A 15,528-nucleotide genomic window follows, 5' to 3' on the forward strand; every position below is an offset into this window, starting at 1 on the left:
TCCTATGAATTTGAACCACTTATTTTGGTGTTTCAAATCTGACTACACACATTTTTATTTCTACATTTCACAAAGCATACTAATTCTTAGAAATGTTCCCAAATGGACAGTCCTTAGACACTCTTCCTGATTCTCCATTTCACCAAGAATGAGGAACAGCATTACACAAGTTTTCTGCTACTCCATGAAGAGCAACAGTGTATTTCCCAAAAGATAAATCAACCAAACCACTAGCTGTTCTAAAAATAATGACTTTTTAAAGCAAATATTAAAAATCTTTTTCTTATTAATTCCTGCTTACTGTAGACTTTCACTGACATTCACTTCCAGATTCTTCCAAGTACAGAGCAGAAAGCATGCAAGCATCAGAAGCCTAGTCACAAAGCCAACAAAAACATACAAGTGCTCTAAATAATTAAAAAAGTGTTGGCAATGTATGTCTTGGAAACCACACAGGTGGAGAAGAATAAGAAATATTTCAATTACACTACTCCTGCATAAATAACACACCAAATACATCCCACAAATAACAATAATTGCTTGATAAAGATGATGAGGAGTTTTGCAAAGAATATTTTAGTCCACTGTTGACATTTGGGGCAGGATGGTGGGATTTTCCCCGACAATATATTTGGAGGGAAAAAAAAATTCTCATGACTGCCTTTGCAGGTATTCTGAAACTGCCAGGAAGTTCCATTTTAACATTTTCATAGTGAAACTATTTCAGATCAAAATGTTAATTTCCAGAAAAAAAAGTATAAATAAATACTGAATCTCCCCAAATTAGCAGCACTGTGAAATGCCAAGTACTGCACCTGGGGAGGAATAACCCCACGCACCATTATACGCTTGGGGGCTGACAGTCTGGACAGTAGCTTTGCAGAGAAGGACCCAGGGGTCCTGGTGGACAACAAGCTGAACACGAGCCAGCAATGTGCCCTCACAGCAAAGAACAGCAGCATCCTGGGCTGCATTTAGGAAGACTGTTGCTAGCAGGTCAAGGGAAGTGAGCTGGCAGCACTCTGCTCAGTGCTACCAAGGTCACACCTGGAGTGCTGGGTCCAGCTCCAGGCTCCCGAGTCCAAGAAAGGTAGGGATGTCCTAGAGCAATTCCACTGATGAGCCATGAAGATGATTAGGGACTGCAACATCTGTCATACAAGGAAGGGGTGAGCAAATTGGGGCTGTTTAGCCTGGAGAAGGCTCAGGGGAGATCTTACCACTGTTCTTAAGTATCTGCTGGGAGGAGTAAAGAAGATGGAGCCACACTCTTCCAGTGGTCCTGAGCAACCTGCTCAACTCTGCTTTGAACAGGTGGGTTGGACCAGGCGCTTTCCAACATCATCCATTCTGTCATTTGGCAACAATTCTTTCTTCTCTTATTCATTAATAAGGCATACAACTTTTGTGACCCAGCTAATATGCTAGGCACATGCATAAACAAAGATATTGCACCCACTAGTTAGAGCATATATGAAGCAGCTTAGGTGACAGAGCTATCAAAGATCCAGTCTGACTTGACTTCATTGTGGTCAGGGAACTTCACTCAACTAAACTTTACATCAAGAGGAACAACATGTGTGATTTATAGCCTAGTAGTATGTAGCAGAAAGCAAACCTCCTGTAGCAACTGTCAGAATTGTGTCTGTCTTTCTCATTTAGTTCAGCCACAACAGGGCATCATAAAGGCCACAACTAAAATACCCCTTATTTCCATTAAGTACTGAACAAATAACATGTAAAGCCAAAGGATTTAAAAAACATGATCTTTCAACAGTTAAATGTTTTGTTTCTATCAATCACGGACATATATTGCAAATATACTTTAGTAGACAAATCTCTCAGCTAATTCATATTACTCAACCACCCAACTTATTTTAAGAAGAAAAGCCAACATGAGACTCACCTGAGCTATGTAAGAGTACTTTGAATCATTTTAATAATCTTTTATCTTCTCATATTTTAATCTCATTAGTTACATCACAAAATCACTGACTAGGAGTTAGAAAACAGTAACACTGAAAGTTTGTCTGGGCAACAATTTTCTCCAGTTTCTGATCTCGGCTTACTTTTCTGAATTTTTTCTCTCCATCAAAGCAAGAGATGAAAAAGCAACAATTTAAAATCATAAAACCAAAGGTTTCTTAAGCCTTTGGCTTTTATGATCCATTCTCAGTCCTTTACATATCATGGAGGAAAATGAAACAACTAAAGTAATCCTTTGTAGAGGGATATTTACTTTGAGATGCAAGGATCTTGACTGCAGTTCTATCATTGTCTTCTATCAAATGGAAGGTGTCCAACTACTTCAAGAAGTCAATAAGTAAATTCATTGCACTGAGTAAATTAATAGCACTGATGTTTTTTTTCTATTCACCAGAGAGAAGCTTTTGTTTACAGACAGCCAACTATGCATTTTACTACAATGAAATTACAGATACCACATGTAGGTCCTCTCTCTGGTGCTTGCTACACAAAATCCTTACCTTGGAACACCAAGGTTAGTACTGATGATATATCAGCCTTCTTAAGACAAACTTCAATCACTGGCAGAAGAGTGGCTGTATAAACAGGTGACTCAAGGGAGCGGGAATAAGAGAGAGAGAGTAATGAGTGTCTGCGAACTGCTGGGAAAAGGCTGAGCGTGAAAGTCAATTTCAAGATCTCCAATAAGAGACTGGACTTGCATCTAAAAGCCTGTGCTTCTTTCTCTGGAAACGCTAACGTAACACCTCTTGCTCAACTATGAATTTATTTTTTAATTTATACAGTTGCCTCTTTTTTATAACTAAGATTATAATTTACCCCTGTTCTTATAATAAAATGATAGTTTTACCGCAACATGCGCTCCGAAAAATCCTCCAAGTTTACTACCGTACCTCTGGCAGCTGTACAGACAGAAAATGCAGTAAATAAACACTTTCCCTATAAATTCTGTTTACAGCTAGTTCGGCAAGGTAAATGTTAGTGTTAAAAATGCCTTTTTAAACTGTAAATAATTTGAAACAAACCTATTCATCAGAGAGAAAAAATTTTAGCCAGATGCAAATATAAATTCATGACTATCAAGAGATGTATGTAATTACAGCTATTTAACAAGACTGTTTGCTGACTTCAGCGGGGGGAGGCGGGGGAAGGAGAAATAAATTAAACTCATTCTAGTCAGATTTCACAAACCCAGATCATCATTTACAACTAATATTCTACGTGAGTTCAGACTGTAATGATCAATGAGCAACGCTCTGTTATCATACACTTGAAGGACTAGGCATTAATTTTTATACCTATTTCAAAAAGCAAAGAAAAGCATTGTAGTTTCATGTCCAAGTTTCTACTCCAATAGACACTTACCAAGTAAATACTTAAAATTATTCTTCCCATAGAGGAATAACTCTTTTAGTCAACAACGAAATGTAACATTTATCACTTCCATTCTATTCTACCACAGAATAAACTGCCAAAACCACATAAAACCTCTATTTTTAAAAGCAGCTCTTAGAGTTGGGTTCCTAAGATAACAAATGGCAATTTTTGATAGTCTTTAGTTTCAAGATTCTTTGGATGGGGCACACATATCTTTTTCAAAACGCTTACCCTTTCTCAAGCTACTACTTCATTGAAGTACTATTATTAGCTCTCAGATGACGGAATGGAAGCCTCAAACTGGAAGGGAAGCTCCCGGCTTCCAGCCTCCCGGGGCAGGCTGTGAAATGGAGACTCGGCAATCTCAGCAAACAGCTTTCTATATTAAGTAAGTGTCTTCACGGAACGTTGTAGAAATCCAAGGGACACTAAACATTCCTCTTACCTATCCCTACATGCATATATTGCAACAAATATAGTATTAAAAACTTTCTGAAAAGCTACTTAGTATTACACCTACTTTCTAAAGTGACAGACTTTGGTCATCTTTGCCTTCCTCCAGAAAGACTCCAGCTGCAACTCTGTTTATTACAAATCACTGCTATTCATAGCTGCAATACTTGATCCCTCTAAGTAAGGTAGTTTTGCCACTGACATTAGCATTTTGCCTTTTTTCCCTCACCCCTGCACAAGAGGGAAGAAAGCTGAAAGTAATCTTGTTAAACAAAGCACCTATCTGGTTATTTAGTGCTGAGATCTCCATCAGTGGAGGGAATTGGTAACTTGAAAAATCACGTTTAACAAGAATGCTAATGATAGCTCATCCTCAACAGTCACCACTGATATATGGAGCGGAACACATACTATACACACACAAATGCACATCTAAAGGTATATACACATATACATAATAAGAAAAGCATAGATGGATGTATATATAAATCATTTTCACAGTAATTTCTCTGATTTCAAACTCCCTGCCCTTGGTTTCAGATAACTATTACTTCATTTTTAGGAACAACAAGAGACAAATCTCTTTTTCCTGTATCAAGCAAAATTTCTGTAAAAGTGGATTATGAAAGTTTAACCATAAAATATTTTAAGTGCTTTTTCTTCCCTGTACTTAAGGTCCGATTTCAGCCAAGCACTGTAACAGAAAAGAGTGAAAAAGTTATTTTCTTTTAAGCAAATTTTAAAGTGTATTCTGGTAGGGTTTTTTTGTGGGTTTTGTTTGGTTCTTATGCTGGCGTCAGATGATTCAAATTAAATTAGACCTTCTCCTTCTTACCTTTTTTTTTTTCCTCCTTTTGACAAGTAACTTTTGAGTTTCTAAAGGCAGACATTGATACATTTCTATTTGCAAACAGTGCATAGTCTTCTCTCCAATAATTACTTTTAAACAGAAAAAAAATTATTGTCATTATTTTTAGAATGAAAACTTCTCTCCAGAAAGCATCTGTAAAAATAGTGAATGTTTTCCACGAAAACGGTGTAAAAGAGAAGAATTCCATACATGCACCAACATGCAGAAACAGTTTCCCCCAAACAGTATGAGTCAAAGGCCACTGTAATGAATGAGAGCCTTTCAATTTCCGTATTAGGTTTGGAGCCAAGCCTGGGTGCTGAAAACCCAGAAGATAACTAACATGACCCTAATGCAGAGTTGTCAGGAATGGCTACTCTGTACTCCAGGTCAGGTCTATTTCTCCTCAAAATGCAGAGAAATTCAGTGGCCCCCGAGACAACATTCAGAGCTGACGCTTAAGGAGACCAATGCAGTTTCATGAGGGATGACTGTCGCGCTTTTCCTGTTACCGTGTACGGTTCCAGCGATTCGTTTTGCGTTTCCATCAGCTCGCAGCTTCTTGCCGTCAGCTGGTAACAGCTGGATTAGGAAATACAATCAAGCTGCCTTCCCAGCCGCAACACAAGGAATCATTTCCTTTTTTTACTATCGCCATGGATGTTTCACAGAATAAATAAATCAGCCTCCGAGACCTTCTGTGAGCTTCCTCATCGCTGCAGAGATTACCGATTGAGCTCAAAATGTTCCTTCCTGCACTGCGTGGGGCAGGGCAGCTACACCGTGATCCTGCCACAGCAAATACCTTGCCGGCAAGGTGCCCTTGAGAGCACCCTCGCAGGCCAAGATGACATGAAAGCAGCAAAGACAAAAAGAAAGGTTGAACTAAGCTGCCATTTCAGTGCTTTTTAAATGGGAGCATGTCCCGTCTTTGGGCCTTTGGGAATGTTGCAGCCAAAGCAAGGTAACTCATTGCCAAATATTCAACACATGATCTCTTATCCTGTGTTGGAATGAAGTAACATGAGAGGGGACAGAAGCGCTTGAATGGTTTCGGATTATCATCCGAGTCCTTGAATTCAACACTGAAGTTCAACCTTGCTGTCAAGATCATATAGTGAATTCTGTGGCACTTAAATTTCAAAGATGTGCTATTAAAACTGGATGATTTTGAGACAAAAGTTCAAAATGTGTGGCTCTATTTTACATTTCAGTGTTTAATATACGAAAGGCAGGTGTCACGTCTTTGAAAACTCAGAGAATCAGGCCCATAGTTCAGTGTGCACATGCTTTCATATATTTAATAAATTTATGGCAGGCAAAATCCAGTTAGAAGCAGAGGAGACATGTCTTGCTCTCTGCTTGCACAATACACTTAATTTAGTGTATACACCAGAAAATGCTTGCTCTCAAACTTTGCCTGTAAGACTTATGGTTCTGATACTGGAATAAAGTCCTCTGAAAATGTAGTTCATTGTCCAATTCATATTATGGATTTTACATTTAGATATTAAATATTTTAGAACAGAAAAAATCATACGTAGCACATTTTGACTAAAAAATGTCTATGTCTCTTCTATCATTTCATTGTAACATCACTGAAATTATTATTGTAGCATTTTAATGCAGGTTTCTTCACTTCAGTACAACATACTTACTCTATTTCCCACGTTGAAAAATACAGCTCTTTAAAGGCCCTGGTTAAATGGTAATATGAGCAGTCGTAACTGTGCGTATTGAGATGGGAGTCAAACAGACAAATCTCTGACACAGCTAGAAGAAGCTTCTTCAACAAGAATCTTTCCCCAGTCAGATCTCTGAAAGCGTATGCCTAGGTATTTATGATCTTAAAGAACTTGTTCAGAGATCCATATGCACTCATGCTTAGTCTTGAAAAAGCAAACACAAAGTCCAAGTCCACAACTCATCCAGTCCCTTTACTGTCACCCATAAAGGATTAGAATAGTATCGTTCTCATATCCGTGACATCTGCAGTCCAGCTGTGAATCCCTATTACTCATTGTGTTTAAAGTAATACAGCCATTTCCTGAAACGTCAAAGCCAAGCAGCCCTTTCCAGCAAAGGTAACCTGGGAAGCACAATGAATTTGTATTTCTAAGGACAACGAGATTTGAAAGCTTTGCTGTGAAATCTATTTTACAATTCAGTCATGCTGAGACAGCTCTTATTGGCCAGACTTTCAGATGGGTGGTCTGGAGGAATATGATCAAGCCATCATACATAAGACAATGTAGAAGACGTTGCACAGAAAAAAAAGACTAGAATGCTTAATTTTAGTAAACATATTTAAAATAAAATTCACTCAATATCTGTCACTGGTGGCTCCAAATGTGTTATATTATAATTTCGTCAATTATGCTACTGGGTAAAACTGTAAAATAACAAAATAATTCACTACATGGCAAAAGAAGCCAAACACTTGGAAAACTGCTGGAAAAAAGAGGAATCACAGGCTGGAATCTATTAAGGAAAAAAAGGGTCTGCAATAAAATTTGCCCTTTATTACTTGCTGAAAAATTCTTCTATTAGTAGGCTGAACCTGCTTTGCTGGTATCTTCTTTTAAAACAATTACACACATTAAAGTATCAAATTTGTTCATGTTAACAAAGTGCTTTTCCATTAAAACCTCTAGTAGTTCTTAAAGGTGACTATCCTTTCCAGCTCCATCACCACCATAAACCACAAGCCTGTGCATAGAGAAGCTCCACACCCTGCAGAGACCAAAATCTCTTCACTGACCTGACGATTCAGATGCACAAGATTATGCCCTTTCAGCTCAAGTTGTACAAAAATACCTCTGTGACTCTCCCATCCACAGCTTGAACCTCAATTTAGTTATCTTTCTAATTACATGAGCTGGTGATGTCCTTACAAGAACCGTTTTGGAATCCACTGATCAGTTCTGTATATTGAGGCAAGACAAACTCTTTTCCCATAGCTGTTCTCGCTCACAAAGACGGTGCAGGGATATGGTAGGAAAGGCAATGTGGAAACAGCTATCCTGTTCACACACCGCCTGGCATGCCTCATGCCATTTTAATTTGCCTGGTGACTAAAATATTCATGAGGATGCTGAATATAAAGTACGTTGACATACTTCTCATCCGTCTATACTCTGCTAATTCTTTATACTTGGCTCTGAAAGTGACTCGGTTGTAGAATCGTTTTCTGAAGAGAGCTGTAAAACCAGTACTTTCTGGTTCCGCATTTCTCTTGTCGCTATTTCACTATATAGTCTGCTAGCTGACAAAAAACTTTTCTTAACTGCCAGCCTAGGAAATTCAACCTGCTCAGTGAAAGAAACCATGGGGTTTTTTTTCATTCTGCTTTTAAAAGGGCTCTAGGCCAAAATACTTTCCCTTATGTGTGCGACATGTAAGAGACAACAATCTCACGGTTTCCAAAGTATGCTACACTATTCTTTGTATGCTCAAGGATTTACTGAAGCCAAAGCAAGGTAAAAATCTGAAAAATGGATCAGAGCTGGGGGTGTCTACCAATATTCAGCGGCAGAAAATACATGGGCAAAGGAAGTTAAAGCATCATTTCTAGTTAAACTATATTGAGTAAATGTTTGCCCAGCATTTGAAGAATGGGTATAAGACAATTTTGAATCTGGCAAAGAGATCTCATATTCAGTGCTCTGAATTGTCAGAAAGGTATATAAACTTTGGACAGTTCTCAAGTTGTGTTAAGCATCAAAACAGCAAAGCCAGAAAAAGTCCATTTAACAGCAGCTTACAAGACTAGGGAAACACGGACATGAAGGCAGAGTCTGTACACCTGGCTGGTGTGCCTTGCACATGCAAACTGTCAGTCACATGATAAAACTGTTATTTTTGGATCTACAAACTGAAATAGGAAACAGCTACTATCTTCCATAACTGCCTCACGGTCATAATTTAAAAGGTGTGGCGGCTTGCCTGACAAACAGAACAAAAGCTGTCAGTTTGGAGAAAAAGAAACATCATTTCCACAACCTTTTCTTGCTGCATTTCTCAACTGATTAAAAATAAAAATTCAACCAAGCACTAAAAACGTTACTGTCAGCAAGTCACCATCAGCGATGTGATAATCCTGGAAGGAAAAAAAAAGGTCAATGTAAAAACGTTAACCCTAAAATGCTACTCACATTCCAGTTTCCCAAAACTAGCCCTGCAATCGCTGCAAGGCTATTTTAAGCAGACAGAAACAGAAGATCAGAGATGCTAAAATGTTGCTTGGTGCTGTGCTAGGAGGGAAGAAAGCCAAAGCTGCCACATATGTGCCCTTTACCCTCCCAGCCAAAGGGCCAGTGCACAGCCCGCCCCTACGCTGACACTAACTCAACCAACCCAGGTTGCTCGAACTCATTCAGCGCACACTCGTCCAGCTGGGGTAATTCCCTATCTACAGTCTCTCATGCTGAGGGACATCTCTGACAGAGGTTAGATGCTAGCATGTAAAACTGATGGTCTGTAGGGATACAAAATGTTTTACCTGCTCTATAACAAGCCAAAATGCCTTTGTTCAACAGGAACAAAATTTAAAATTACTTAGGTTTTCAAGTTGCCCTGTTACACCAGAAATTTTGAGATGTAGATGCTCTGACACAATTTTAAACCAAGATTTTTGTTTGAATTAGAAACTCTATCCCCTTCTGTGGCTCATGGTGAATTAGCAACCCCAGAGTTACAAAATGTATTTCCATGTTTGTAAATGGGCACCAATTAATTTTGGATGAAAATGTGTAACACCATGAATCCAGAAAAGAATAAAAGCAAAAAATAATAATAAAAAAAACCCCAAACCCTTGATGTCCTGTTTCCAACTTGCTTTCACTCCTGCCTTTGAGTCTTCCACCTTTCTTCTTCCCTTCCTAACTCCCTCTCTCTTTATTGCCAACTCTTGCCCATTCTGATGTGTTTTCCCACCCATGTCAAGCCAGACGTGTCTCTCATTGTTCACAAACTTCACCTAGGCTTCACACACGATCTCTTGTTTCATATTGTCTTTCTATTTTGTACAACTTCTGTTATATTCCAATTTTTTTGGCTGTCACTGTTTTCTATGATTGTCTAAGGACCGCAGGTGTTGGGACAAGAGACGACCTTTTGCTTTCTGTAAAGCACTGTGAAATTCTGTAGACCGCATTAATATCAGAGAATAAATATCAACAACACATGCCGACAAAGAAAATTTAATTATCTGAGTGGCATTTCCTTCCAGACTGGCTCTAGTTTTTCTATTTTTGGTTCCATTGCTTCTTTGTTTTGATACCTGCCCTTTTATTTGTCCTATAGCCCTACCTCTCTGATTCCATATGGTCACAGCTATTCTCCTATCACAGGAGAAACCCCTTGTCCCTAAGAGGGAACATAAGTGTTTAGTGCAATTTCTCTCGTGTTAAACACATAATAATCAGTTATGATGATGGTCTTCATTTCACGGGTGACAAGATTTCAAGTGAATGAAATAAAAGAATAAGTCTGAAATCAGTTAAGGAATGGCTGCAATGCACTGACAGTAGTTAATTCCAACCCTGATTTCTGCCTTGAACTGAAATTTGTCTGTGACTGAGTTCGAGGCAGACAACTTGACACAACAGGAGAAGACAGGACAGTTTGGAAAAAAAATCTGTCCAATACATCCCAGCGTAGGAGTGAGACAGAACAAATGTGAGAAAAGGGAGATCTGGCAGTGATCAAAAGGAAGGTTTCGAAGGTGTAGGAGCAGATAGGTGCCTGACATCTGTAAAGAGATTTATAAAATGTTACTGCCTGATAGTGAAAAGTATAAATTAAATGGAGTTTTTAATCAGCCAACACAGAAAGGGCTTAAGTTACACAAACATCAGTTACTTCTCTGCAGTCACAGAATTTACAGCTGATAAATTTTTTTAATGGTTCTAACATCATAGATGCTTATCCAGTCATTGCTATGAACAAACCCGCAGAACATACCTAAGAATTGTACTGATCCAGCTGAAAATCCTGGGTGTCACGACTCTCAAATGAGCCTGACAGTGCCTTTACAGTATTGTAGTTTATGACCAAGTAAAGCAAGTATTGCTGTCAGGATTCACAAAAACAGGTTGTGCAGAGATAGTTTCTACACCAACTTATTTACATTTTTTTTCCCATAAGTTTGCAGAGACAAAATTTGGAATAGATTTTGCCCACTTAACTATTGTAGTCATGGAAACTATACAGGTTCTTTAAGGAGAAAAGAAAAAAAAAGGACAGCCAGAAATATAGGCAGCCTGAGTATTTTAGAGACAGAGCCGCTGATCTCTTTGCTAAGAGAGCATACTGTGGCATGGTTTATTACATATCGTTTGTGATTATCACAACCTAAATTACATTTTAGATTTCTGTGTACTAGCAAAGGGAAATGAAACACGAGAAGACAAAAATTAAATATGTGGTGACTTCCTGCCTACCAGCAATCTCTGCAGCTAGGTAGAAAAAGGACATTACAAAAAAAAAAATGAGAAATATTTTTTGCAAATTAATCACATGTCAGACCGTTAAAAAAGAAGACACAACAATAATTCTTGCTCAGACACTACACCTCCGGTACCTGTGTCATATAAAAATGGGTCTTCATCCTGCCTCAGATGCCTTCATGCACTGCAACTGGATGTATACCCTTTTTTTTGCTTCTTTCCCACTTCTATTAAAGGTAGTAGTAGTAGACAGAAGAAGTTGTAAGAATCAAAGCAAACATGGAATAGAAGCTGCTTATTCTTAAAGACAATTAACTTACTTCACTTTTCAGACGTGTTATGTATAGTTTGGCACATGACCACTGTTCTCTATGATCCTAATGGCAGTTTCCTCCACATCCACAACAGCTAAGTTCTTTGCCGAGTCATTAGCAAGAGCATTGCAAGACATTGCCTCCTCCTCTCACCCCATATCCAAGCAAACCATCTCTGAATATGTGTTACTATGCAATTTCTAATAACACCCCCTTAAGAAACACAAATCTGATAGATTTGTCTATCAAAACTTAGATAAGCACCTTCACTCAATATTCTGGAGCTCAAATCCACAGAGATACTCAGTCTTTGCTGTTCCCACTGGCTGTCTCTTGGCACCTTAAAATTCACATGCTGATAATCCAGATTCCAAATACAATTAAGAAATTTGCTATCTTTCTGAAGAATCAAAGCATAAATATATCAGAAAAACAAACAAGAATGTGCTGTTCCAGATGCACATCAGATGACAATCAATGGCTAACTGAATATATGCAATTAAATTTTTGTCATTTCAGAGCAACGACATGCAAGAAAATTCAAATACTACAATGTGAATGCAAATTGGTAGTTGGAGAAAAATCCTGCAATGTACAAATGAATGAGTGAGGCTTGAAGCTTGCTGTGAGTTTACTTACGGTATTTCAACATTTAAGAACTCCCCAAAGTGAAAAAAAATTTTGGCAATAGTTTAAAACACTTGTTCTCAGGAGAAGAAAAAAAAAATCTCATCAAGTGTTGCCATTGTATGTGACTGTATTAGCACCGGGAAACATCAGAGAATTGATGTGTTTATGTCATTAACAGTACAGTAATAGTTCACAGTACAAATTGACAGCTATTTTCTATGTTACCCTCACACAAAACACTTGTGAAACTCGCTAAAGGTTGTCTTCAAAAACCTCCTCAGGAGCAAAGTGTCAAAGCACATCAGCAAAGCACACAGCAGCATGAGAAAGAGAACACAAGCTGAACTAACGGATAGAATCTGGAGAATCTTTAACAGAACAGGAGAAATCTGCAATGCCAGCCAACAGAACGTTAAGTACAAAAAGTCTGAGAGATGTGACTGTGTAAACTGAAATGCAAGTAACTAACTCATGACATACGCTCAGTACTGATTCGCAGGAGAGACTGGGACTGACAAAATTAGCACTGCCACTCACTTCAGGGCCACTGAAATTCTAGGCATATCTGGGTACATGGTTCTTTTCATTTTTCCTCTGAGCAACATGTATTCTTTGTTCTCCTCTTTTGAGGAAATTTAGTGATCTATCCCATCATGAGAACACCTCTGAACTTTAATAGAACTATGCCAGTTTATACAAGCGGAAATGTTGACCTCTATCAAGGAATACAGTATTTCAATTCAGTGGCACAAAGAAACCAAAACAATATTACTGGGACAGCAAAGTCACAATGTAGAGTTATATTGACGTCTCAAGAGCTTTAATACACCAGTGTCCAGCTAAATAACACAAATAAGGTTGCACATTAACTGTAAGACACCGGGATGTCCACTATTCTCTGCCTCTTTTCCACTGCACCATAGCAAAAGCATAGACTAATCTTCCTTGATCAGTGTGGGCTCAGGATTGATTATGCTCAGAAGTGTCAGCTCCTCTTTTCTATGGCTTTTACCATTATTCCCATTGCAATATTGCTTTAGAACCTTAGACTGGGAGTCAACTGTGCTACACAAAAGAAGAACTGAAGGATTACCGTCATACAAAAGAGCGCAAGTGTTTTTGCAAACTCAAAGATCTGATCCTCTTCATCGTTTACAGGCACATTGCACGCAGAAGGTAGTCACATTAAATTAGAATCTATTTTAAGTGGTTCTATTGATTGACTATGTTCGTGTCTTCACAGACCTCCACCAGCAATCTATGGGATGCAAGAGGTTTCCCTATAATAATTTTCTTTGTATATACAATACATGAATATGTGGAGAATTAGAGGAAGTTTTAGCCAACTCCATCTTAACAAGTCTTCCATTACCAGTATCATGACACAACAGGACACTTCCCTGTGACAGTTCCAAGGAGAACAGCAACAAACAACCCTTCATACTGGACATATTGTAGTGGACAATATCTGTCACATTCCTCCTCCAACCTTTGAACCCCACGGGAAGTGGTTGAGTTACCATACCTGGAGGTATTTAAAAGACATGTAGACGTGGCACTGGTTTAGTGGTGGACTTGGCAGTGCTAGGTTAACAGTTGGACTTGATGATCTTAAGGATCTTTTCTAACCTAAATGATTCCATGGTTCTGTACCATTACTTGAGGGAAAGAGTCAGCAGTTATATAAGCCACAACCAGCACCACAATCCCAATGCTGATTTGAAAGAAGTCTGCACTCCTTAAGATTCAACTGCCAAATTACAATTAAATCATCAAAGGAGAACCTACTGTAACCTTAGGCAACACAACAAGCTATCAGTTGACTTTGCTGACTCTACCTTTTATGGAGAACAAAAAAAGACTCTGCAATCTCCTTCATATTCAGGCTCAAAGATATCATCAAATCACTAATTCCAAGAAAATAAAACCACAACAAAATGCCCAATTTACTACTTCAGGAATATATTTATAGTCTCCTCTATATCCACAGATGAGATATCTTCCTAAATGTATAATGCGTTCACTGAAGAGCTACCACGACTCTTCAAAACTATCCTCAAACCATCATTCCTGCTCCCGTACTCCTCCTCTCCCCACCTCCCCCGTCCCATTGCTCCAAGACACAAAAACTTCTTGCATAAACTAGACAGCATAAAGCACTTCCCAGCTAACATTCCCCTGGTCCAGCTGACATGTCCAGACCACATCCCAACATCATACAGCATGAAAGCCTGTTTTCACTCTTCAGAGAATAGCAAGGTAGACATTCAGGATTTCAGCTGAAGGACATCATTGGACTCATCTATTTCATACTCACTCAGACAACTTTGTTTTCAAAGCTAGCACTTTCTCCTCATAATGCACACAGGTATATGCACGGATGTGGTCATAAAACAGGCCAAATGTTTTCATAAGCTGCTTCTAAGATTTTAATTACTTATATGCTCAAGCCTGTAGGTGATGTCTTCACTACCTGCCATGGAAAACTGGACTATCACCCTTGCTTCCATCGTAAATTCAAAAACTATCACAGTCCCTTCAAATTGCTTTTGAAATATTCCTATACAACATCATTTTTCTAGACATCACAGGCAGCATCAAAAATATCACAGGCAATATAAAAATTGATAGCTTGCAAACCACAGCGGAAAACCTACAGATCAATTGTCTTGCTTCCAGGCAAAAAGCATTCATTTAAAACACAAAGAAACATCCACTCCGACATCAGCATACTTCTGTTGATTTTATGGAACATGAGAATTCCACTCCCTCCACCCTCATCTAAACCATCCATACCCACAGGCTGAAAGTGACCCGTCTCTTTCTCTCCCCCTTGAAAAAGAAGGTAGTTGTCACCTCCCTTCTAACATTGCAGAGAGGTACCCTTCTTCTCTCAGTGGTTTAAGTGGCATATATCTAATTAAACTCAGAAAACCTGTTCTCAACTCCTTTTACCTTTAATGTTTTCTGTTTCTATCACAGACTTGAGGATCAGTTCCTGTGGTTAAAAGCCTGTGTAATTTTTACAACTACAGCTTGGCCTAATAAGCTACAAGCTCTGTTTCAGCCATGTCCCATTGTCATCATGCCTATAACATCATGATAATTTTATGCAAACACACCCTATATAGTCATTCTCACAGATGTCTGTGTGATGTACAGTGAGCAAACAACCTACACTTGCATTAAAAGTATTTTTTGCAGAGTGAAGGGGAACTTCCCTGCTCAAGAGATTCCAAGCAGCTTTTTCTTTCTTCCTGCTGGCAAAAATAATTCTGTGAACATAGTTAACACAAATCCCATGGAAATCTCCCACAATTAATTTCCAAAGATACCAAATGCACTACATCTATAACCAATACCACTTTCTGACTGAGTTTATAATTATTTCACATAGGCACAATGACAATTATAACTAACACTCACACCATATGGCTTTCTCTTTTTCACATAATTTAATGAATTATCA

The 15,528-nt window shown here is 38.5% G+C and overlaps 1 protein-coding gene across 4 annotated transcripts in view; it reads right to left on the bottom strand.

Moving 5' to 3' along the window:
• The window catches only part of MAPK10 (mitogen-activated protein kinase 10), a gene marked incomplete at both ends in the record, with an annotated part of 82,550 nt that overhangs the window by 51,270 nt on the left and 15,752 nt on the right, over positions 1-15,528 (bottom strand). The gene's annotated exons all lie outside the window — the stretch shown is intronic.

Source organism: Phaethon aethereus (assembly GCF_964289735.1).
Source record: "Phaethon aethereus genome assembly, chromosome: 4".
NCBI lineage: Eukaryota > Metazoa > Chordata > Aves > Phaethontiformes > Phaethontidae > Phaethon > Phaethon aethereus.